The sequence below is a fragment of the Durio zibethinus genome, chromosome 10 (genome assembly GCF_047325235.1).
Source record: "Durio zibethinus cultivar Kanyao isolate XHJ-2024 chromosome 10, ASM4732523v1, whole genome shotgun sequence".
NCBI classification, from domain to species: Eukaryota; Viridiplantae; Streptophyta; class Magnoliopsida; order Malvales; family Malvaceae; genus Durio; species Durio zibethinus.
The window spans coordinates 12,887,719-12,915,633 of NC_143171.1; the positions used below are offsets into that span (position 1 = coordinate 12,887,719).

Sequence of the window (27,915 nt, forward strand, 5' to 3'; positions counted from 1 at the left end):
TAATGGCATTAGAAATTTGGTGAAGTCGTTCTTGCTAATGGTTTAAAATTAATGAGTTTGATATGTGCATATGTAGCAATTTCGAAAATGAAAAATGAGTTGTAATTTGCTTATATGTGGATGATATGCTAATATTTGGTATTGATTTAAAACAAGTTAAGTAAATAAAGAAATTTTTATCAAATATTTTTTTGGTGAAAGATATGGGAGTAACAGATGTTATTCTTGGAATTAGAATAATCCAAAATGATAGTGGCATATCCTATCACAATTACATTACATTGAAAAATACTTAAAAAGTTGATCTTTTCGATTGTATTCTAGCATCTACACCTATAGATTCTCAAATAAAATTAGTATCTAATATTAGTAGGACAAACAATCAGTTACAATATGCAAGAGTAATTAGTTACCTTTATATGTGATGACTTGTACAAAGTCTGACATAGCATTTGCTATTGGAAAGTTAAATAGGTATACAAGTGATCTAAGTAACTTGATTTGACAAGCAGTTAAAAGAGTATTTAGGTATTTAAAGAAAACAATAAATTATGGATTGTGTTATAATGGATATTCTTTAGTTTTAAAAGGATATTCTAATGCTAGTTGGATTATTAATATAAAAGATCATGCATTCTACAAGTGGATGGATCTTTGTCCTTGATGGGGGTGCTATTTCTTAGGGTTTCAATAAACAAACATGCATAAAAGATTCCACCATGGCAGCTGATTTGTTGCATTACCTATAATAGCTAAAGAAGCTAAATGATTAAAAAGTTTATTACATAAAGTACCTTTATGGCCTAAACTAGTTTCTCCAATTTATATTCGATGTGATAATGAAGCAACTCTACTAAAGGCATATAGCCAAATATATAATGGAAAGTCTAAACATATTGGGTTAAGACATAATTATGTTCAACAATTAATTTTAGATAGAGTGATCACCATAAACTATTTGAAGTCAAATGAAAATTTGGATGATCTTTTAACCAAAAGTTTTGCTAGAAAATTAGTAAAAAATACCTCAATAAGGATGGGGATCAAGCTAATAAAGTGACCCATAATGGAAACTCGACTTTACACTTGGTATAATGTCAAGTCTTAAGTTCAATGAGATAAAGCATATCATTTGTATGTGACTACTAGCACCATAACAAGATTTATAATTCCATCCTAGATAAAATGGTAGGGACCCATAATGGTAAAGGAAGGATGAGTAATATACTTTTAATAGATCTATAACATAAATATGTTAGAGTGTTACAATTATGAGAAAACTTTTGATGGGAGCTACCTATATAAATGTGAAGTATGGTCACTTTCATAAGCCTAAAAGCTTGTCTCTAATAGCATTCATGAAAAGAGAATACAGACATATGGCTATAAAAGTGTCACTAGATACCAAACATTCATTGAGTGTTGAAATCATTATGTAAGATAAGTTCAGTTAACTAAATAGAATAACTGGTTTAAAGCATAATCGATTATGCGATTTCAATTAACTTTAACTTATTTTCACTAAATAAAAGTTCAAATCAGAAGATACATTTTATTTATGCAATTGATTTCCAAGATCATAATAAATTTGGATTATTTTGAAAATGATAGAGGAATGTTAAAAAATTTCAAAATAAAATATAAAAAATAATTTCACATTGAAAAAAAAAAAGATAAAATAGTCACTTAAATTAAAAGAAAAAGTCCAATGTAATTAGACTTAAATGGCTAAAGTGCAAAGATAAACCATGATCATGGATTTTCTAGTGTGGTTGGTTTTACATTAATTAAATAATTAATATAAATTAATATTTAATTAATGACACTTGGCACTTAGACATGTGGCACTTGGACATGTGACATGTGTAATTAGTAAAGAAAATATTATTTTATTTAAAATTTAGTTTTTTAATTAAACAAAAGTTAATTAAGTGTTTGATTAATCAAGTCTGTTCAAAACAAATTGATAAAAACAAATATCAATTATGTACAAAATAAACAGATAAATCTATTCAAATAAATATTTTTAATTATTAAAAAAACATATAATTTTTATCTATTCAAAATAGACAGTTATTTATGTAAAATAAAATGATAATTAATTATGTAAGCTTCTCTAGTCTTCTAAAAAAATATACAGAAACAATTTGCAGAACTCTCCTCTTTCAAATAATTTGTAGAATTTTTTTATAAAGTTTTGCTGTAAAAGTTCAGTCAATGCAAAATGCAATCAATCACTAAATTTCGTTGTATCTTTAAAGTTTATCAACTACAAACTTTTTGCACACGTACTAATAAATAATACGATAAATATGAATAAAATTTTAAGAAAAGTGACACCATTATACGTGGTAAAACTTTTCCTCCAAATTTCAAATTTATCATAATTTCAATTTTTCATATTTTGATTCCAATAAATCTTACAACTCAAACCCGTTCAAGTAATTTTTCTTTCTATAAAATAAAAAATGATTTTATTTAATCTTTAATATATTTTTCATTTTTTATTATTGAAAACATGAATAATTTAATATATTTTTTCAACGTTTATACTCTAATATTATATATTTATCATTTATATAATATATAAATATAAAAATAATATTATAATCGAGCCAAGCATAGCTGGATCCTTAAATGTTAAAATCAAGACCCAATCTGTTTTCAAACTGATCTCAATTTTTTCTAAATCCATTTAAGACTTAATATTTTCGGCTAAATTCTCCCAAATATTGAGTGAATCTTTCAAGGGTACGGTTTACTCTCTAGACATTGTTTCTTGTACGTTTACTCGCAAGACAATGTTCTTTTTTTTTTTTTTTTTTTTTTCCTTCTTATGTTTTGTTTCGCTTTTTACTTTTTTTCCTTTTATTTTCCTTTTATATTTATATTTATTTTAATTTATCTACTCTTTTTCTACATTATTTACTCAATTCTTTACAATAATTTATCACTTATATAAGTTTTGAATAATATTTTTACAATAAGTTACCACTTTATCAATATAATTTTTCTATAAATCAAATTATTAAGATAACCCAGATATATTTATACATTCAAATGAAGTGATAAGCACTTAAATAAACAAAAACCATATAAGTCCAATGTGGTTTTAATATTAACATTCCAACACGGTAGAAAAGATCTTTCCACCATGCTTCAAAAGAAAATTTAAAGAGCCAGTTAAACTTTGATTTAATGATAAGAATAATATCTAAAATTTTGATGTCCTAAATTCAAATTTAATTGTGAGTTTGATTTAATTTTATGTTAAATTTATTAATTATGTTATAATTCATTAATTGATTATTTAGTATTTTTTTATATATATGAATGTAATACTTAATTATAATTATAATTTCTTTACACTTGTAATTTCATAAAATAAAACTTAGAGCTTTTATTATTATTATTATTATTATTATTATTATTATTATTTGTTTTTTACAAAAGATGTCACCATTTGAAAATAAAAAAAAATTGTAAGTACTAAAATTTATCCTCAAAGTATGTTGGTAGATGTTGCATTTTAAAAATGATTTTATGAGCCAACTGAACAAAACTCTAAATTTGTATTATTAGTTTATGCCAATAAAAGTTGACATACTCCAAAACTATGACATTACACATCCACGACCAGAACCGCAATTTAGCCTACCATTTTCTCCGGATCATTTATGCAATAATTCATCGGTTCAAGACACATAACAGTCAGCAGGTTACTTCCGTACGCTTCAATTCACCACTAGTAGATTCCATCTTAGGAAGCATCTCAAAGACATACCAAGATTGAGGGCAGAATCATGCTGATGCTTGGATCAGACTGCTGGTGTTAACTTTTGAAGAGAATACGCCTCCTTTGTTGAGAACTGCACCAATTTATGCACCATAAACATCTTGGAATGTCAAATGAACTCCAGAAGATCTAGCAAAAGGATCGTCAAATAATAAGGAAAATAAAAATAAAAAATAAAAAAAAATAAAGGCAAACCAGACAATTAAAGTAAAAGAGGAATACAAGAAAATATATACATCTATTCTACAATCCTCTTAATAGCAAACAATAAACACTGATCCTACTTGTTGCTATTGATTCTTGTAAACATGAAGCAATTTGTTCCTGAATTGAGGAAGAAAACTGCAGCTCAGGTTGCCTCATTCAAATCAGGCAATTCATCCACTATCAATGATAGAAAACAAGCAATCATGTCTATCCTCACACAGGATGTAATTATGCAGAAACCATGCAGCTATGACTATATCCCTTTGAATATGAAAGGCATATTGTGGGACAAGTTTGAGAATGGGAAATCGAGTTTTCAGCACCTCCAAAGACCTCTGTATGACATTTCTAAGAGAAGAATGGCGATGATTAAAGAGCTCCTTTTCATTTCTGGATAGTTGATTGGCACCTCTATATTCATGCAGGCGATACCTTACTCCTGGATATGAAGCAAGAAATCATTCCATATAGGAGTACCCCTTATCAACCAAATAGTATTTTCCTGTAACAGAAAAAAGTCCAGGGTCAGGTGTTTTCAATTCAATCCACATGACAGGCAAGATAATGAGAAACTTCTGGCCAAAAAATAAAAAAAATAAATAAGAGAAGATAAAGAGAAAGATAAAGAGAAAATTAAGCTATCTTTACAAGCATGTAACAAAAATTTTGGACAAGGACCAGGACTTGAACAGAAATCAACCCTAAATTTCATCCAATTTCAACTTGCAGCTCATATATTCACAAGACAAAACATAGAATCATTCCCTTCCCCAAATACGCTTTCCAGAAAAGGGGAAAAAAGGTAGAATGTAAAACCTTCAGGAATGTGAGGAAAATTCTGATCTGGATCATCCAAGACTGCTCTTGACACTCGTAAATCAGCAGCAGATCTTTCCCAATCTGGATAAACAAATACAAACTCTAGATAGAATGTGCAGGCTGCCAAAACATTTAGTGATAAAACACCTTTCCTGTTGTGAAAACGAGACTGATCTTTTGCTGGGACATGTGCAGGGATGTGCTTTCCATCTATGATGCAAACACCATCCTGAGCTTGCAAAAGTAAAGCGAATCACCCATGATAGAGATATAATGACAAAAGAAACAGGTTTATAGACATGGACCTTGAAATACGATTAAAATCTATTACTATTAAGAGTTTCCTGAGGAGTACTATCATTTGGGGGCAGTGAGAATTCCCGTGAAAGTGACTTGATTGCCTTCAAAACATTAGTAAAGTGCCAGACTCATGGTTTCACCTGAATGCTGAAACTGCCCTTTGATTACTCTGCTGCGTTCATTATGGCCCATGATATTTAAGAAAATTGCCAGCTCCTAGATCGTAACACCAGCTACATCACGTAACATACGTCTATGTCGAAGAGTGTAACATAGTTTGTGAAAAACATGTTTATCCAGCCGCAACATTTCGCGACACACATCATCGGTTCCTTCTGCACCTCATTCATAAAAGCACTTCCGCAAGGTGATGAAATACAATGAATTTTGTGAAAAAACATTTAGTTACAACTGATTGTAATTTGTATAACTGATTGTAATCTGTATACATTTATATCTCTAAAATTGAGAATTTGTATATCTAAAATTAAAGACAAGATATCAAGATAAACAATCCTTTAATTATACGGATCAAATTTAAGAATATTTAATTTTTTAGTTTACCATCTAGTTAGCTGTATTTAAACCTATGGTGTTTTTATGATTCTAATAGACAGGTTTTTCTATATACTCTCAATTTTTCCACAAATTTGCCTAGTTATGCTATTATAATAATAGTAACAAGCAGCTTCAGCAATTAGTTCCATCTCTTCCATTTCTAGGTCAAGGTCATCCATGCTAGTTGACTTATCTGTGAAATAAAATCAAACAAAGCCTGTGTAATGCAAAGCAAACAGTGAATAACTCTTAAAAGAAGACCAATCAACCATCCAGTCCACAAAACCAAGCAATGTATTTTCCTTAAAAAAATAAATAAATAAATAAAAAATAAAAGTGGCTACCTATCATTTAAGATCACTCATCCAAATCAAACAACCATGAAGTCAAGATGTTACATTAATAGAAGTAACTAGGCACCACTAGGGTCATACATACTGAAACCAAATGATGAGACTACAAGGTACACAACTAATAATGTCATTAAAACTATTCATTAATCAACTAGACAAAGAACTACACTTGCCTTGCAACCATAGCAACCTTTTGACACTCTTAAGAGATATAAATATTTCCCTAGCATTGGGGTTCTCAAATAAATCCAAAGCAAGAAAGTAAATCCGTTGATCAACAACTTGCATCTCATCTAATACTTTTATGCATTTGCTTATAGAAAACCGGTCCTCATTCTTCATAATTGCAGACGCCCTCATTTTTGAAGCAGCTGCAATTTCTAGCATAGCATCCACTATGGCATCTCCAGTAGCCTTCCGACTTCTCTTGCGCCGGCCAGAACTTGATGGTGTCACAGACTGACGCTTGTTGTGTCCATCTAGCATGTTCACATCATCACCCGAGCCCGAAGAAGCATCATCATCCACATAATTCATTGGCACACTGGGATCAACGGACATGTTTTAAGTTTCCAAATGCATCAAAATTTAACACTTTTGATTCTAACTGTTTCCATTCCAGAATAACAATAAACCGAAGAGTTATTCCAAATTTCCAAGAAAAAAATTTCCATAAACAAGCAAATTTACAACACCAATAAACAGAAAAACTTCAAAAAGAACCACAGTTGAGGGCAATAGTGGCATAGATTCATCTCTAATCAAGCTTTATACAAGTAATGTTACATACAAACTCTCAAGAAAACAAAACAAAGGAATTAAGTCAATAAAATAAATAAGAAAACAGTTATAAGCTATCAGCTTTTCCAGTACGATAATCAAATATCGTATTGAAACAAAATTCGAAAATAAAAGTTGCAATGCCTGAATTTGAAGAAATAGGTAAACCCTAAGATTGTCGCAATTACAAAAATAAATAATTTGATAAGAAAATGGACTCCGAGGAAAGAAAGCAAAAGAGAGTGAGGAGATATGAAAAATCTAACCTTGAGCTTCAAGAATCGGAGTGTGAAAGAAATATGAGGTTTGGTTTCAGAGTTTCACTACTTGAACCCCAACCCAATCACAAAGCTTTACTATTTTTTTTTTTTTCATATTGGCTGAGCACAGTTGCTTTATTTTTAACGAGGAAAATTTGTCGAGGAACATTGGCATTTCAATGGGCTGAGACTAGCCCTTTTTTTACAAAGGCTTTCCCGTTAGAAATGTTACTCATCGTGTTTAAATTGATATAATATTAAATTTAAATTTAATTTAAATTTTAAAATTTAATTTAAATTTGACTTAAAATAAAAATTAAATTATTTAAATTCATTCGATTAAATTCGATTAACATGTAAAAATAAATTTAATTATTATATTTGATAAAAATTTGATTATTTATGTTTGAACTTAAATTCAAGTTTAATATATTTTATTAATTAAAATAATAAAAATATATTTAAATATAAAAATTTGATTAAGTTCATGAGTTACTCGAATCGAATATAAAAATACTCAAATTTAACTTGATCGATGAGTTAAACTATTCAAACTCGAGCTCAATTCAATAATAATCAAACTGAATTCGAATTTTATTTGAATCAATCTCAAATAATTTATAAATATTAATATATCATTTACATTTTTATTTATCATTTATTGGATTTGTTTCAACTACCAAAGTTAATCCAAATTGTAAAAGTTGGTTTGTTGAAATTATCCAAAATTAAATCCATTCCAACTCATTTTCAGTTGCCCGTGATGATTATGATACCAAGTGAAAGGATTCAAACAATTAATTTAAATCGAATAAACTTAAATTGAGATAATTTTATTTTTAAGTATTTATTTAATTAAAAATAATAAATATAATTAGTTTAATGACTAAGGTAAAAATAAATAATAAATTTTTAAGTGTTTATAGAAAATACATATTGGACGAGGCTCAGGAACACTTTATCGCTAAATAAAAAATGAATTATTTTTTTATTTTTCATTTTAAACTTGTCTATAATTGTCCAAGAAAAATAATTAGGCCAGAAAGAAGTTCATTTAAGCACTATAAACTTCGATTCGCAGGAAATAAATTTTACATTAATTTTGTTCTTCTTTTATTTTGAACCCCTTAAATATTAGAAACTTTAGGTAAAAAAATATATAATGGTCCCAGCATTTTCTCCCGCCTGATGTGACAATAAAGTAATGATTTAAGTATAATATCTTATTTATAAATCACTCGACTTACTCATGAATTAATGCATTGCACCTAACCTTTTAATTTATCCAATAACAATTATCATCTCCGGGAAATAAAAATATTTTAAATAAAATTGATGGAACAAGCGACATAGCTCTTTAATGTAATCCCTCTATGTTTTTACATATTATTTATAAGTCACTCTTTGATTTTTTTTATTTTTTTTTATTAAAACTTTAATTTTTGTGGGGAAGTGAAAAAAATTTAAACTTGAAAGCGTTCGAGCAAGAGAATTCATGTGTTCCCATTTAATCAAATGCTTAAGTTCGAATTACTACAACTTTTAAAATGATCAACACCCAATTGGATGACCATATAGGTCCTTTGAATTATATAGTCATCTGCCAATCATCTTAGATTTTCGAACTCATACTTCATTCAATCTGATAAAATGTTGCAATAAGCAAAGTATTGTTTTATTTTATTTTATTTTATTTTGAGAGGGGATAGATTTAAACCTAACTTGTTAAATAAAATTAAAAAAAAATACACTTATTAAATCAAATGCTAATGTCTGAATTCCATCCATGCATATTTGTTCTAAAACCAATAGTTAGTTTAAGTAATTCATTCTTTTGTTACATTTTAAGTTGATTATTATATAGGAAAAAATGCCATAGATGGTAGAAATATATTTTAATTACAAATGGATTACTAGATGCTAAAATTGGATGCTTAAAGAAAATATATTTTACAAGACAAGAGATGAGAGAAGAAAGAAGATAAAAAAGAAGATAGAAAGATGAAAGATGAAATGCCATTCATCAAACCCTCTATTTATAAGACGGGAAGAGAAAGTTTAGCTCCATCTATAGTTTATTATTAGCTTTATCTCTGGATGAGTTTCGACAACTTCTAATTTATTTGTTGAAGATAATTGGGAAACTTTTTGGCCTTTCTTTTTAATCTTTTTCATTTCAAAAGTGGTCTGCTGCTTTTTCAGTTGGTCCTTTCTTTACTGCTTTTGGCTATTTTTTACTGCTTTTGCCAAGGCTGTGAAAATTTTGCCTTTTTTTGGATAATATCTAAATTTATTACTTCATTTTTGGGTTGAAAGAAACAATATAAGTGTTTTATTACTATTATTATTATTATTATTATTATTCTTGATATTGAGTAAGAAAGATTTTTAAATGACCTAGATTTTCCATTATAAGAGTTTCTCTATAAATCTAATCGCTTGAGGGTTTGATTGTCCTTCTTAGACTGCTTCATAAAAATTTTGCATAAAATATTCTTGTTTCATCAAATATGGATTTTACAAGTGGATGCTCCAACTATGATATCCTTTTCCAAAAACCGATTCCAGTAGTGAATTGGTATAATAAATTAAAATGCTAAAAATTTTCCCAAGCAAAATTTAGTTATCTAATATTTTCATTTGCTAGCAGTAATTTTGGTGCACCCAAAAGTTTGATTACTTCCTAATAAGGTTGATAAAACATTTCTCGTTCAAAAATTTCAATTAAACTAATAATAATAATAATGTGAACATACATGTAAAAATCATCATTTTTACCAAATCAAATATTTTTTATTTGGTAAAAGCTGGAAATTCTTTTAATAAATTAAAAAAAAAAGATTTTGTACAACTATTTTCTCCTACAAAACTTATTTTGATATCGATTATATCAAAAGATTCATAATTAAGTCTAAATTTTAATTTAAGCATCCTTTTATTATGAAGATAAACTTGTGAAATGTATTCTTCAAAATTTCTTTTGAAAATAAATTCACTTTCTAAATGAATACTATTAAAAATATTTGAAAAACTTGTGGTGATAAGTTTTTTTTTGTCGTTTCCAAATAAGAAAATTTTTTTTGTAATTTAATCAAAAGTGAATAAAACTATTTGTTCATTAAAATATTCACAAATTTCAAGAAAATTATTTATCTCCTCAGTATCAAATTCATCCTACTCATTTAATTTTTGTAGAATAAGACTTTTTAAAATGAGATTGTTACAATTCTTTTCATCATTAACTAGTATAGAAAGTGATTTAGAAAGCTTTGTCAGATTTTCTAAAAGTTGATCTTTGACAAGGAAGATGGGATTTTCATATTTCATTAATATGATTATAAAGTCATGTAGGACATTAGAAGTATTTTATCATATCTGATTGTTGTGACTGTTGTGGTATCAATAGTGATTTTGTTCGTTTAATGATCTCAGAAGGAGAAATTGTAGAAAGTTATTTAGATCTTGAGACCATTGAAAAAATTGATATGGTTTCAAAATTACCTATGGTGGAATAAAAATAATATCTTGGGTTAGGATATTGAACTATTAGTATTGGGGCTTGAACCCATATTCCTTGAATAGAATTTTTAGGATTTGTATGGAAAAAAAAGATGAAGAGCCAGGTTTAGGTTACTTCTTTCTTATTGTAACCCAATCTCCCACTTGTTTAAGAGGTTTTTTTACCTCAATCTCCCGTGTGGTCAGCTAAGAATATAAAAAATAACATTATTAACTCTTTTTATATGTTCAATAGAGAAATTATATTGACATAAAAAAAATTGTACCATCTAATCTTTTCTGGATTAGTTTATACCTTTTTACTTTGTAAAAAACCTTTGACAGCTTGATTATTTGTTCTAATAATAAATTGTTTAGGTGTCAAATAAATATGAAATATACTTACTCCATTTTTTAGCAAGTAATTCCTTTTCAAAGATAATATAATTTATCTAATTTGGTTTAAACTTTTTGGAATTATATCCACTTATTAATTTATTATTATGTGCTTTGCCTTTCAAAACACATTCCTAATATTCGTTAGAGACCATCTGTTTCTAGAATTAATTGTTCTTTAGGTTTAGAAAGATAAACCTTAGGAAGTTCTTTCAACTCTTTATTTATTTCTCTAATAATAGAGGAATATTTTTCTATCCATTTAAATGGAATAACTTTTCAAGCTTTTCTAATACAACCTTTTCTTGTTTAGAAAGATTCTTCATAAACTGTCGACCATAGTTGAAAAGTCCTAAAAAATATTAAAGTTGCCTTTTATCTTCAAGCTTTTCAAGGAATTCTTTTATTTTTATTAGAATACTATCTTGTAATTTTATTCCTTGAGAAGATAGGTTTAACCATAAGAATTCGATTTCTGTTTTTTCAAGCTCTATCTTTTTAGGGCTTAAAATAATGCCATTCTTAATAAATTATTGAGCCATCAAATTTAGATATTTCCAATGCTTATTTTAATGATTGAGAAAATAATTAAAATATAATCAATATAAACAACACAAAAATTCATCAATCTTTGAAATATTTGTGGAATATTTCATAATCCAAATGGCATAAGTTCCACTAATAATATCCTTTTTGAGTACTAAATGCAATCAAAGGTTTTGATGCATCTATTAGCATAATTTGCCAAAAACCTAATTTACGATCAAATTTACTATAATATTTTAGCATGTTTAACTAAATTAATAAATACATCCTTTCGTTAAATAAAATAGCCATCAAAGAATAAATTTTGATTTAATCTTTTATAGTTTATTACATTCCCGCCTTTCCTCATTTTTGCTTTGCATGGTTTTTTACCATAAATGTTGGACTAGAATGAAGACTAGTAATGATAAGGTTATTACATTTACTAATCCTTTATCTAATAATTTTTTTTTAACATTAAATTTATCTATATCTAGTTTAGTATAGATCATGGGTTTGACTCTAATAATCTTTATAGGATTTGTAATTTGTAAACTACAATATATAGATTTTTAAGACCATAGTTTTAGTGGTTCTTCACTAAAATTTTCATTTAATACTTCATATAGCCAAAGTTTTTCACTAAGGGCTTTTATAATCAAACTATTAATTTTTGGTTTGAAAAAAGTACCATATATGTGTTTATGTGTTTTTAACAAAGGTATTTCTATAGGTGGATGATCTATGGTGAAAGCTACACTTTCAGGTCCTACAAAATGGTAAATGTTTATATATAAAATTGTTTCCTAATAATATGTCTCCATGCATAAAAGGAAGATATAGTATTTTTTGTATGATAAATTTATTATTATGATGATAGATTGAGACATTTTTTGCCTTACATTCTATCATTGTTTCTTTTCCATCAATGCCAATTACAACTATTGTGAATTTAATTGCTTCCCATTTTTCAAGTGGCAATGTGTTCTATCGACAACTATTAATTGTAGCTTTAGGGTCAATCAATATATTTAAAGAATAGGGTTTATATCCTTTAAAATTAAAATCTGTTTTTATATATGTGTAATGTCATTTTGGCTTATTATTAATAAATGTAATAACCTTAATGAAATAGAAGTTCTACTAGTTTTAGTTGCAAAATTGGCATTGATATATTTTTCAATCCAATTGGTGTGGTTGTGACTATGATTGTTGAACTGAATGTTCATACAAACTATTTGTCTCATCGTCATCTGTTATAGAAGAGTTTAAGATTAAAAAAAGTGGCATACTAAATCTTTATTATTACTGTTACAACTTGATGCAACATATTTAATGCATAAATTACTACCATATGCCATAGTTTTATTGTTTTAATAGATTTATGACTTGTTTTTTCTATTACCCCTTTTAATAAATATTTTGTTTGAATAAAAAAAATCTTTTAAATTCATTAATCTAAGTTTATTTCTGATTTAAGATATCTTGGTTCAAAAAAAACTTTTAAATTCATTAATCTGAGTTTATTTCTTATCCAAAATATCTTGGTTCAAAAACTTTTATAATTTTACTATCTTTTTTTTATAAAAGTGTGAAAGTGATTAGTATATTGATTAATAACTACCAAATTAATATCTAAATCACTTACACTATCTTTTAATTAAATCTGAATTTTTGGTAATTATTTTTAAACATAAACATTTTTTTATTTAACATATCATTTATTGATATAAATAATTTGATTTGATTTTAAACCAAACAGTTCCAATAAGTAAATTAGATTGGATTCCTCTTATTAGTGCTCTAAAAGACTGTTAAATTGTTTATCTAAAAAAATAGCTATGATTGGTATTGTCATAACGTATAAATCCGTGAACCTACCGCTAGACTTGGATGAAAAGAGTCGCCACCAATATTTTTTGATTAGCTGTGATTGGCCACTTGATTGAAGTTGATCTGAAAAACAAATGTTAGGTTTTGAAATCGGTTATGTATAGGAAAGATTGTAATACCTTTACAATGCCTATCTCAAGGACAATATCGATTTGATTTCGAATTATTCAAGCCTTGATCATTTTTATGATTTACCAAATAATTTATTAATTTTATTAGAACAGTAAAACCTTTCAATTTTTTTTGTTTATTATTTTGAAAACATTATTTACAAAGATTTCTTTTTTAGAAAAGATTTTTTTCTCTTTTTTTTTTGAAATATATTTTTTTCCAAAAATATCAGTGGTAGAAATAATTCTCCAGTTTTTTTCTTTTTTTTAAATCAAACTAAAAAATAATAAAACAATTTGGGTTAGAAATAAAATAAAATAAAACAAAATCAAAAAAATAAAATAAAATGAAAAAGGGAAAAGGGGAAACCTGCGATCGGGTTGAGTCAATACCAACTCAGAGCGTAGATCCTGAGTAAGGTTCACGCGAATCCTAAGCTTTTCAAAACAGTTTCATTCAGGGTTAGTATAAAGGCTAGGCTTTAGTGTTTTTCTTCAGAATCCCAGTTCTCTCTCTCTTTCTAACTTTCAGACGCTCCTCTTTCTCTCTAAATATCTTCTTAGAACAAGTCGAAAAGTTCAACCGAAAACTAAAAATCCCATCGGTTTCTAAAAATTTCATAAAAAAATTCAATCGAAAATTAGAAAACCCATCAATTTTTGAAAAACCTGTCGAATTCTGAAAATCTTACCGAAATCTCACGGGAAACTTCAATATTCACCAAAAATTTCACCGAAAAATTCAAAATTCTTAAAAAAAACCCAAATTTCCTTAAATTTTCTCCAGATTCTTCCAAATTTCCCCTAGATTTCTTTCAGAACCTCCCAAAATCGTTTTGAATCCTAATCCTAACCTAGAAACCTAAAATCACACCCGTAATTTTAGATTGAACACCAAAACCCCAAAATTAAATCGCCAAACCCCTTATGCTAGAATTTCCCATATTTTTATTCAGTAATATTCTCTCTAGATTTCTTTGTTCTTCTCTATTAGAATTGGTTCAATTTATAGGTAGTCTTAGAAGGACTTTTAGGAAATGGACAAAATCAATCCCAAGCTTGAATCTTGGGATTGCATTCTGTCCAGCGAGATTTTTTAGTCCAAAATTCCAATCTAATCACATTGACATGATTTGCCATTAAAGCTTTGACTTAGGATTCTGATCCTAATTATTTTGCCCACGTGCAAATTGGACCAAAAAGAGGAAAAAAATAAAAGAAAAAAATAATATAATAATAATGATAATAATAATAATATGAAGTCCAAAAGAAAACTACCTACCTAGGCTCGAACAAACAGGCAATTAGGCCTGGGTAAAAATGAGCAGTTGGGCCCGAATACGAATGGGGCCACTTAGGCTCGGACAAAATAAGCCTTATCGAGCTCAGACAAAATGGGCGTAAATGGGCTCGGACATAAATGTAATTGGACTTAACATCAAATGGGCTCGAATGCAAATGTAATTGGGCCCGACATCAAATGGGCTCGGATACAAATGTAATTGGACCTGGCATCAAATAAGGACACAAATGAGTGTTTACAGTTGTCTCTCTTTGTACATCTTTGTTAGATAAAGATGTTGCAAAGATTTAGACACCTACTCTGTTCGAGTCAAATAAAAAATGATTCATGAATCTAACAAATGGTCTGGATTAAGCTAAGATCAAATGACTAGGGCGAAACCACAGGTTAAGATGAAAGGCGACCAATATCGAGTCGAGGTAAAAAATGATTGGGACAGAGCCATGAATCATAAAAAATGATCTAGACTGAGCCAAGATCAAATGACCAGGATGAAACTATGAGTTAAAATAAAACGATCAGGATCGAGTCGAGGTCACAAATAAATGACCAGGAAAAAATCACGAATCATCAAAAATGATCTGGACTGAGCCAAGACTAAGTAACCGGGATGAAATCACAAGTCAAAATAAAGTGATCAAGATTGAGTCGAGGTCACAAATAGATGATCGGGATAAAACTACAAATCATTAAAAATGATTTGGACTGGGTCAAGAACAAGTGACCAGAATAAAATCACGAGTTAAAATCAAGCAACCAAGATCGAGTTAAGGTTGAAAATAAATGATAGGGATAGAATCACGAATTATGTGACCGAGATGAAACCACAAGTTAAAATCATGCAAATAGATGATGTAAATGCATGTCCTATCTAAAATATAGATGAATCATTAATTGTGATACTACGACTTCTACACTTCAATACATCATTTGGCAAAGAAGCCCTTTTCTGTTAGCCTAAAAATCGTCTTTCATTAACCTGAATATGCATCATTAGCAAGGAAATCATTTTTTATCAACCTGAGCGCACATCTATGGCATAAAAATTACATGTCATCAACTTGAATGCACATATTTGGCAAAGAAACCTTCTTCCATTAGCTTGAAAACCATCTTTCATTAACTTAAATACGCATCTTTAGCAAGGAAATCATCTAAGCGCACATCTGTGGCATAGAAATTGCATTTCATCAACTTGAATGCACATATTATTAGCTTGAATGCACATCTTCGGTAACTTGAATGTTTATTTCCACCCCAGAGAAAGCCATAAGAGTCAATTTTCCTCTTTTCTCTTTTTTTTATTTTTTTTATTCATCTTTTATTTTTGTCTCTTTTAATTCTTCAAAGCAACACACAGCTCTTTATGACTTTGTCCAATTATTAATCATTATCCCAATTTTAAAGCGTGGGATGTAAATTATGCATTTTTTTCATTCATGGTAAGGTATAAAAAGAAAGGTCAAATATATTGGCGATGTATAGAACCAAGAGAGAACGATAAGATGGCTTCCATTTATTAGGGTAAGCAAGAATTTACAACTAATGGTATATATATAGAAAGAAAGTGTACAAAGGTGACTATTCAAGATAGCCATGCCCTAGGATAAATGACATGATAATCATGACAATAAATCTTAGATCTTATTCAAAAACTCAATCCAAATATGATGCCACAACACCTCAAAGTTCTTTAAAGTTCACTATCCCTGGTATGTTTTTCAAGTGATGCCGTATTCTATCTACCTAGGCTTGCTTCAATTCATGCTGCCTTTCTAGGTTTTAAACTTTTCTATTTGGATTCAAACCACCATTTTGGGTTTTTAATTTGAACTTTCTCTCTTTTTTTTAAAATTTTTTTTAATTAAGCAAAGTATTTTTTTACTACGTCAGAATTAACAAGGCCATGAAGTTCATCTCCATCCATTTCTGACAAGATCAAACTCCTCTCAAAAAGCTCTTTTTACCACATAAGGCCCTTCCCAATTCGAAGTCTATTTTCTTTTATCATCATGATGACTTAGAAGAATCATTTTCAACACCAACTCTTTTTTTTTTAAACTATCGTGGTCTGACTTTTTTATCATGAGCTCTCATCATTCTTTTTTGGTACAATTAACCATGGCATGGTGTCATCAATCTCTTCTCCTCAATAAAGCTCAATTGGTCATAGCGTTCTCGAATCCATTCAGCTTTTTCTAATCCCACTTCCCTTATGACCCTTAGAGACAGGATTTTTACTTCTATTGGCAACATAACTTTCATCTCATAAACCAAGGAAAAAGGAGTGGCTCTTGTAAAAGTGCGCATAGAAGTTCGATATGCATGAAGAGCAAAAGGTAATTTCTCGTGCTAGTTCTTGTATGTTTCAGTCATCTTTTTTATAATCCTTTTAATGTTTTTGTTTGTAGCTTCTACTACCTCATTCATTTTTGAGCGGTATGGAGATGAATTATGATGTTTGATTTTGAATTGAACACATACTTCTTGCATCATCTTACTATTTAAATTCTTTGCATTGTCTAAGATGATTCTTTTTTAGAACCCATATCTGTAGATTATTTCCCTTTTGATGAATTTACAGACCACAAATTTAGTCACGATTGTGAAAGAGGTAACTTCGACCTATTTAGTGAAGTAATCAATCATTACAAAAATAAATCTATTTTCATTTAAGGCCTTTGGTGTGATGGCCCAATTACATCTATCTCTCACATAGAAAAAGGCCAAGGTGGTGCTATGACATGCAAAGCACTGGACGAAACATGAATCTTGTCAGCATAAATTTGGCATTTATAATATTTTTGAGCATAATCGATGCAATCTTTTTTCATTGTCAACCAGTAATATCCAGCTCGGATAACCTGTCATGCCATCATATGCCTATTTGCATGTGCTCTGCATGTGCTAGTGTGAACTTCTTCAATAATCTTTTTGGCGAAGCATGAATCTTGTCAGCATAAATATGACATTTATAATATTTTTGAGCATAACTAATGCAATCTTTTTTCATTGTCAACCAGTAATATCTAGCTCTTATAACTTGTCATGCCATTATATACTTATTTGCTTGTGCTCCGTATGTGCCACTATAAACTTCTTCAATATTCTTTTTAGGCTCTGAAGTACCTACACAACGTAATAACATTTGGTCCTTACCTCGTGTGTACAAAACTTCTTTATGTAGGAAGAATCTCATGGCTAACCTTTTCAAGATTCTCTTATCATTTTTTGTTGCTTGATCTAGGTACTGTTGATTTTTTAAATATCACATAATATCATAATACCAGAGGTTGCCATCCTCTTCCTCTTCTAAATTGGCATAATATACTAGTATGCCCTTGATATCTAATTTAATGGGCTGAATTTCTGCAGTATCATTGATTCATACCATTATTACTGAAGTGGCCAAAGCATCTACAATCTAACTTTCTTCATGAGGCAAGTGTTCAAACTAGATTATTTTGAATTGTTTACATAGCTCTAATATATATTTATGATAAGGAATAAGCTTTGAATCTCTTGTTTCTTATTCACCTTTTAACTGATAAATGACTAAAGTCGAATCCCCAAACACCTTTAATGTTTCAATTTTTTTATCCAAAGCAGCATGCAATCTTATGACACAAGCTTCATACTCAACTACATTATTGGTGCAATTGAAATTCAATTTTACCATAACAGGGTAATAATGTTCTGTTGGAGATATTAAAAATGCACTAATCTCATGCCCTATGACATTTACGACCCCATCAAAATACATCTGCCATATCTCTTTCTTATCATCATCTTCTTCTAATTTTGAGATAACCATTAATGTCTTATTCGAAAAATCAAGCTTCATGGGTTTATAATCATTAGCAGCCCTGTCTACCAAGAATTCAGTAATTATGCTTCCTTTGATTGCTTTTTGGCTCATATATACTATGTTATATTCAGAGAGCATCACCTATCATCTTGTGATTCTTCTTGATAGTGATGGTTTCTCAAAGATGTATTTGATGGGATCCAGTTTAGCTATGAGCCAAGTTGTATGATAGAGAATGTATTGCATGAGTTTTTTAACTGTCCAAGCTAAAGCATAACACATTTTCTCTAGTGATGAATACTTGAACTCATACTCCATAAATTTTTTGCTCAAGTAACAAATAGCTCTTTCTTTCTTGTCGAATTCATATTGTTGGCCCAGTACACATCCCATTAAGCCTTCATATACCGTTATGATAAAATCAATGGTTTTTTTGAAATGGGGTGTGCTAATATTAAGGGTTTGATAAGTATTGCTTCATCTTATCGAAAGCTTATTGATATTGTTCATTCCATTCTCTAAGATTATTCTTTCGAAGGAGTTTGAAAATGGGATCACATTTAAGAGTGAGTTGGAAAATGAATTGGGATATATAGTTCAATCTGCCTAAGAAATCATAAACCTCATTTTGTGTACTTGGCAGAGACAAATTACGAATAGCTCAAATTTTATCCAGATCCACTTCTGTCCCTCTTTCGCTAACTATAAACCCCAGGAACTTCTCCGACCTAACTCCGAATGTACATTTAGCTGGATTCAATTTAAGCTGAAACTTTTGTAACCTTTTAAATAATTTTTTGAGTTTGACTACATGATCCTCTCCTTTTTAGGACTTGGTAATCATGTCATCCATATACAATTTAATCTCTTTATGTATCACATCGTGGAAGAATGTTACCATAGCCCTTTGATAAGTTACTATAGTATTCTTTAATCCAAAGGGCATAACTTTGTAGCAAAAAGTCCTCATATAGTGATAAAAGTGATCATTTCTATGTCATCTAAGGTCATTTTTATCTGATTATAGCTAGAGAATCCATCCATGAAAAAGAATACCAAATGTCAGGCTGTATTATCCATCAAAGTATCAATATGAGATATAAAAAATTATCTTTAGGGCTATCTTTGTTCAGATCTCTATAGTCTACACACATCCACACCTTGCCATCTTTTTTGGGGATAAGTACTATATTAGCAACTCATTCAAGATATTTGGCTACTTACAAGAAGCCTGCATCAAATTACTTTTTAACTTCATCTTTGATTTTTAATAGCATCTCCGATTTCATTTTTCTTAGCTTTTGTTGTACCAGTTTGCATTCTGGCTTCAATGGTAGCTTATGCTCCATTATTTCGGTGTTGAGTCTAAGCATATCTTGGTAGGACCAAGCAAATACATCCATAAATTCTTGAAGCAAATCCTCTAATTGCTGTCAGTCAACAATTAAAAGTGAAGTACCAATCTTGATTTCTTTCTTATTTTTGGCATCACCCAAATTGACTAATTCAACCACTTCTTAATGAGGGTCAATGAATTTATCTTCCTGTTCAATTAGCCTTATTAAATTCAGAGACAAAATACATTCATCGAAATCTTCTTTAGTATCAAGTTCATTAGTATTAATTAAATTTTCAAAGTTAAACCCCAAATCATTGTCATGATTACCTTCATATTCATTTGAGGACCTGAAAGTTAATAGAATAGGAAATATTGGCAAGAAATTTTGATGGTAGAACGAGTGGAATGGAAGAAATGAACCAAATGCATGCTCTTAATTTTATTGAAACAATGAAAAATAAAAGGCACAAACATAAGAGTTCATCCTAATGCTTTTGGGCATAAGCAATTAGGAGATATGGTTACATTGACGAAAAATAAAAAATCATAGACATTGAGATGACCCTTCAATTTTGCAATTCATATCCTGGTGGGCAGGGGTAAACTAAGGCTTTCTCATTTTGGCTTCTATCATCCACCATGTAAATGGATAACTTGGCAAAAGCTTTCTCTTATTTTGGTTCTTTTTTTTGTGTCCTTTTCGGCTCCCTGGTGCATGTATATTCTAGGAATGAAAGTTTCATTCAAATGAGGAAAAATCATTGATTTTTTTTGCCCTTTTGTTGTTGCTCTGCCATTCCTCAATCTCATAACCCAATCCAAATCTGTAACTGTAATCCTTAATCTTAGGAATTTCCCTTACCCCTTGAAGGTTTTTGCCAAAGTCGAGTCTGATACTCTAACCCTTGTTAACCATCTAATTGATCACAATCTGGCTAAACTTAAGTCATTCACATACTGCATTAATAGGTTCAAAAGATTGGTAGGAGCACTCTAATGATTATTTCGCCACTTCCATGTACAAGGTATTAATGGGTTGGGTCACCAGTAAATCTTATTCCCCAGCCACAATCACCAATTATTCTTTTACATTAAATTTAATGTTTTGATGTAATGAAGAAAGAATGGCACTTGCCTTGTGGATCCATGGTCTTCACAATAAACAGCTATATGATAAAAAAAATCCATAACTTGAAATTTTATATTAAAAACACATTGACCAATCTATATGGGTAGCTCAACATCTCTCAATACTTTTTGCCTAGTCCTATCAAATACTTGAATTACCATTTGACTATCTTGGATATGAGACATATCGAAGGGCAACTTTGTTAAAATGGACATGACATAATGTTAATGGTTGACCCATTACCAACAAAGACTTTGGCTACTATATAGCCTTCACATTTAATAGTGATATGTAATGCCTTAATGCTTTTTCTACCCTCCGATGGAATCTCATCATCACTGAAAGAGATATGGTGTGGCACCACTAGATTGCCTACCAGATGATTCACATACTCCATGAAAATATTATGGGTTATATAAGCCTGATTCAATACTTTTAACAAGGCATTGTGATGCGGTTCAGAGTTCAAAAAAAGTGATAATAAAAAAATTTTGGCTGGCATCTTATTTAATTGCTCCACCACAGAGTGCTCATTATGTTTAACTAGTTTTAAAAACTCATAGGTCTCTTTTTCAGGCATAGATTTTGACGTATCCTTCTTTAGGATCTCTGGCTCAAATTATTTTTTTTTATTCAAAGTCTTTAGAGTATAACATCTCTCACTTCTAGTTATGCCCTCTACTCTTGTTATATGAGCAGTTTCAACTCTTATCATATCTTTTTGTTGCCTTTGTATTGTCACCTTACACTCATAATTCCAAGGCACCGCTTTGTTATCTTTATAAGAAAATAGATGTGGAACTTTGAGGGCTACTAGTTTGGGAACAAACTTATTCCTAGCTAATTATGGCTTCTCTTTACAACGTATGATGACAGGTTTTGATACCCACCTGTCTGTTATAGCCACCTACATGTCTTTCAAGGCTCTTGGCTCTTCATATAGCTCTATTTGATAAGAGTCCATCAGTTTTTAAACTTTACCATAACATTATTTGTAGATGTCAATTGAATAACCTGGTGCCCCGTTATGATATTTATATATTTGATTTGGGATGTGTTTTCCCACATGAGTGCATAGAGCCACTGGTTGTATCATCTCAGCTTTACATAAGGCTTCATATAGCTGGTTGAATGGCATCTTAAACTCTTCTATTCTTTTTTTCACATATTTTTCCTCTATGTCCAAAACATTAATCGTATGACTAGGCAAAGGATTCTCACTAACATTAGGTGTAGAACTTTCATTGGTATCAAAGCTTATCAGCCTTTTCTTAATCAAACTTTGTATCCTATGTTTGAAGAGAACATAATTTTCAATAGAATGTCTTACCACTCTGAAATGGTAGTTATAATAGGCATTGGAATCATACCATTTAGAGTAATGAGGTTCAAGCTGTTTTGCAGGGACAGAGGCTATTAAATGTTTTTTGTAGAGCTTTTAATATAACTCTATATAGCTGATGGGTATAAGGTCAAAGGTGGGTTTTTTCCTAATTCGTGATTCTCTGGTATTACTTGTAGTGCCAACTGAGTGAGCAGGGGATCTTGGTGAGGATGGATAAGATGGCCATATAGTTTATTGATAAGGTGATGTAAAAGTATGATTCATAGTATGGTGGTATGTAGGATAAGTAAGTCGAGTGTAGTTTTTGAATTACTGTTCTTTAAGACTCACAGCTTGAGTCTCACTTTCTTTCTTTTTAGGTGCTTTTTTGAAATACTCACATCTTTCAAGCTTACCATTTTTGATAGCATTTTCAATGATCTCTCTTGAAATCACCATGTTTGTAAAATTTTTGGTCTTATTTCCAATCATCCTCTCATAATAAGGTAACTTTAGAGTGCTTACAAATAATATAGTAGTTTTTTTCTCTGTTAAAGAGGTTATACCTAGGTAGCCACATCCTACCACCTTTGAGCATATTGCTTGAAAGATTCAGACGCTTTTTTTCCATGGCTTGTAGGGAAAGACGATCGAAAGCTATGTCAATGATGTGACGATATTGATTAATAAAAGATTTGGTCAAATCTTTCTATGTTTTGATGCGAGTCTCATCTAATTAGATGTACCATCTTGTTGTAGATCCAGTTAAACTACCTTGAAATATATATATATATATATATATAAGCAGTTTCTTATACTGGCATGTGCCGTCATTTTATGACAGTATATGGTGATATATGTGATAAGACACTTGGTACCATCGTACTTCTCAAACTCTGATACTTTAAACTTTGGTGACATAACCACATTTGGTATTAGGCAAAGTCTCACTGCATCTATGGATCCATAAAAATCTATTCCTTCTACAACTCTTAATATTTCTTTAAGCCTGATCATAGCCTTATCAGTTTTAAAATTTTTTAAAGGCATAGCTGTCTATGGCTTTCTTTCTCCTTTACTTCATCTGAAGTAGATAGTTGAATGGGCTCAGTTGCCTTTTCGACAAAGATAGGATTATTATAACTTTGGACATTCTCATGACCTGGTGTATAAGTCATTCTTGGGTAGTTGTATTTTGAAAAAGCTACCTGTTGAAGTTAGAAGAGTGGTGTAATTTGATTTTGTTATGGACCGAAGCCTGGAGTATATGTTGAATTAGTAACATCTTATGAAGTATCTTCTTCCACTAATTTCCCCTTATTTACTTTTTTCAGGGCTTTTAGAATTTGGCTTAGCTTTCCCTTTAGTGCTTTTTGGGCTTTTTCTATCCTTTCAAAGTGACTTGCATTATTTTGTTCCATCTTTTTAGCTTAAGCCTAAGTATTGTATTGATGTGTAGCTATTATTGCACCTTAGTACCATAATTAAAGATTCAATGATAATGTTATGATAATGAGTGAATGTGATGCAAGTGCATGGAAATGAAAAGAAAAGAGAAGAAAATATTTGCCCCTTCAAAGAAATCCAACAAAAAGAAATTTTCATTTATTCTATAGGAGTTTGTTTTACATCAAACCTAATACCGTTCCTCTGTAGAAATGCCTAACTTGCTAATAGTGGTCTTTAGCCTCCTCAATGAAGTTTAACAATTTTTGTTCATGCTCTTCTACTGGTGTAATCAAAGCTCGTAGTGCCTCAACCTTTTTTACCATATCACCTGCTTTGATCATAGCCTTGCCTATTTGAGCAGTGAAGCTCTATGTGTCTTTGTCCTCCTAACCTTTTTTTTTTACCATACCATACCATACCTAATAAGATAATTCTTTGTGCCTTTCTATAAGGATCCTAACATGATTTTTTTGTTCACTCAACTTTGATGTCAGAGTTAAAATGTGGTTTGAAAGCCATTGATTCTCCTGCTCAACCTCTATGAAAGCATTTTCTATTTGGTCACACTCTTCTTTCAGCTTTTCATTTTCATGAACCAACTCTATATTGTTTATTTTTTTGGCTTGTACCTATATGCATAACCTTTTATGCTCATGTTTTAACTTTTTCAGCTCTTTTAGGGCATCATCCCGTTCTTTAACAACTTTCTAGGTCTTACTGTACTCTTTGAAAATCTTGTGGACTTGCATCTCTAATTTTTTTGCTTTATTCTACCACTGGTCCTTTTTTCCTTGCAACTTTAAAAATTTTTACTTCAGTTTCTCCTTTTTTATTTCATGCTCTAACTCAAAAAGCTTATTGTTTGACTCTTGGCTCACTAGTATGTGATGATCCTAAAGCATAAATATGATCATTGACCTCTTTTACTTCTTCAAATCAGATATTCTTGAGTGACTCTATCAGTGAATGGCCCTGAGCTTACTCTATTAGGCTTCTTCCAGGCTTTAATCATATTGTCAATCTTTTGGAAAGTTTCGGGCTCCTTAAATGAGCACTCAAACTAGTCAAGCTTACAAGTCATAGTAATGAACTATTCAATTCCATGCTGCCTCCTTATCATCAATTATGCATAACTTGTTGACCCCTATAAGCCTAAAAATGGAACCCCTATCCTATCTTCACATTGATACAACATAGGTACCCTATCCATCCATAGGGCTAACTATTTTACCTGACCAGATGTGAGCCCTTGTAGTAGATTTTTCTATTCTTTTTGGGTCTTTGCTTTTGGCCAAGTACTCTGGCAGAATTCCTTAATCAAATTTTGACTATAGAAATAAAGTTTGGTAAATGCACTTTTTTTGCATTCAAAATGGCTCTTTATCCATACATATAATAAAGGTAAGCAGCTCATGAAACGTGCTTTGTCCATTTGCCTACAAAAATTCAAGAATTTAATAGTTTCTGCCAAGATAATTGGTGAAGGATTACACCCTTTTTCAATCTGCTCAAATAGATCCACCACTTCTATCTCAATATGTCTTAAAACCTTGAGAAAAATGACTAACTCATATATGGCTAGAGCAAATGTATTCATTCCCTGATCATCATCTGGATGCTTGATAATGAAATCTTGGAAAACCTCTCATGAAATACCCTTGTGATCTCTTTTCTCTTAGATGTATGAATTTATAGTCTTTTTTCTCACTCCTAACATCTGACCCAGCTTCTTACGACTTTTTTATTTATGTTTTTTCATGTATATTCTATCTGGATATAGTAGATGTATACTTACTAGAGTGAGTATTCTTTAATTATTGATACTAAATCAACCTCATTAAAGATGAAACACCAATAGAAAGGATCCCAAAACTATACTATTACCCTGATAAGTGAGTAGTTAACCTCCACTGACAAGAGATATGCAATATGTCCAAACTTCTCATAAAAAACCTTCTGCCTTGAAGGGGTCATACTATTCCATGTGTCTGATAGGCTTTTCAAGTCATTATGTTTGAGGAGTAGGCGGACTTCTCCTAATAGTGTAGGGACATGAGCAAGTGGTAAATGGTCTCCTTCTTCTAGTTGCCTCTTTTCTGATTCCATTCTTACTTTTATGGGAGAGTCACATTTGGATAGCATAGATGAGGCACAAATTTGACGTGCTGTGGAATCCATGAGGACTTTTGTTGAAATAGCTTTGGGGCAAGAATATTATGCAATCTGTAAACATGTTCACAAATGTGTACAAAAAGAAATAAAAGAAGACAAAAAAATTAGTTAGTCATTTAAATGAAACATAAGGAAAACATCACATAATAGTTAAGATGACCTAGAATTTTGGATTATCTACAGAAGGTGGGAAAATAAGGATCTATCTACGATTGGGCTTCTAAAGTCAATTATATATGGTTTGGATTATTTCTAAAAGGTTCTCAAATTGTTTCCTACATCATGCTCCATTACAGACTAGTAAGGCACCCAAATTCTCACCCATCATAGGCTTCAAGCGAAAAAGGTTCAATCTGAGTAGGAGTGTTTCATAGGCCCATGCGAAGACATGAAATCTTACAAGGGCATAGGTACTTCACTCCCTCCTAAAGGTAGAGCCCGAGTGGAAGGCTTATATTATGCACATGCAAATGAATAATAGGTATAATAAGCAGATATTTAAGCAAATATATGTAATGAATAATAAGGTAGATAAATAAAAAATTATGCAATAAATAATAAAACAAATATAAGCAATGAAAATGGATCATTTCAAATTTGTTAAACAAGGCCTGGATAAATCTTTTACTGACTTGACTCTCTAATTTATTCCAGCGGAGTCGCCAAACTGTTATAACTTATAAATCCGTGGACCTATCGTCAGACTTTGATGAAATGAGTCACCACCAATCTTTTTTGGTTAGGTGTGATTGGTCACCTGATTGAAGCTGATCTACAAAACAAAGGTTAGGTTCAAAAGTCGATTACGCGTGAAAAATGTTGTAGCACCCCCACAACCTCTATCCTAAGGACGGTACCAGTTTGATTTTGAATTATCTAAGCCTTGATCATTTTTATGATTTATAAAATAATTTATTAATTTTATTAAAACAGTAAAACCTTTCAATTTTTTGGTTTATTATTTTGAAAATATTATTTACAAAGTTTTTTTTTTAGAAAAGATTTTTTTTCTCTTTTTTTTTTGAAATATATTTTTTCCAAAAATATCAGTGGTAGAAATAATTCTCCTTTTTTTGTTTTTTTCTTTTAAAAAAAACAAAAAAATAAAAAAAAATTAGGTTAGAAATAAAATAAAACAAAACAAAATCAAAAAATAAAATAAAATGAAAAAGAAAAAACCTATGATCGGGTTGGGTTGATACCAGGTCAGAGCGCAGATCTTAAGTTGGGTTCACGCGGATCCTAAGCTTTTCAAAATGACGTTATTTAAGGTTGGTAAAAAGGCTAGGCCTCAACATTTTTCTTCAGAATCCTAGTTCTCTTTCTCTCTCTAACTTCCAAACACTCCTCATTCACGTCAAAAAAGTTCAATCGAAAACTGAAAATTCCACCAATTTTTAGAAACTTCACCAAAAAATTCAATCAAAAATTAAAAAATCCATCAATTTTTGAAAAACCTATCGAATTATGGAAATCTTGCCAGAATCTCGTCGGAAACTTCAACCTTTGTCAAAAATTTCACCAAAAAATTTAAAATTATTTAAAAAAACCCAGAAAACCAAGAAAAACCCAAATTTCCTTGAATTTTCTCTGAAATTTTCCAAATTTTACCTAGATTACTTTCAAAACCTCCCAGAATTGTCCTGAATCCTAATCCTGACCCAGAAACCTAAAATCTCACCCGTAATTTTAGATTGAACACCAGAACCCTAAAATTAAATCGCAAAACCCCTTATGCCAGAATTTCCTAAAATTTTGTTCAATAATATTCTCTTTAGATTTCTCTGTTCTTCTTTGTTAGAATTGGTTCAATTTATAGGTAGTCTTAGGAGGACTTTTAGGAAACAAATAGAATCAATCTCAGGCTTGAATCCTGGGATTGCATTCTATCCAACT

General features: G+C 30.3%; 1 pseudogene across 1 annotated transcript; it reads right to left on the reverse strand.

The window, feature by feature from the left end:
- Positions 1–3,553: 3,553 nt before the first annotated feature.
- Positions 3,554–7,248, reverse strand: LOC111292314 (uncharacterized; annotated as a pseudogene). The gene is made up of 7 exons (XR_016345778.1): positions 7,080–7,248; positions 6,313–6,640; positions 5,775–5,868; positions 5,128–5,510; positions 4,820–5,051; positions 4,081–4,505; positions 3,554–3,925 (listed from the first exon to the last, which is right to left on the reverse strand). The product of XR_016345778.1 is annotated as an uncharacterized LOC111292314 (transcript).
- Between the last annotated feature and the right edge of the window lie 20,667 nt (positions 7,249–27,915).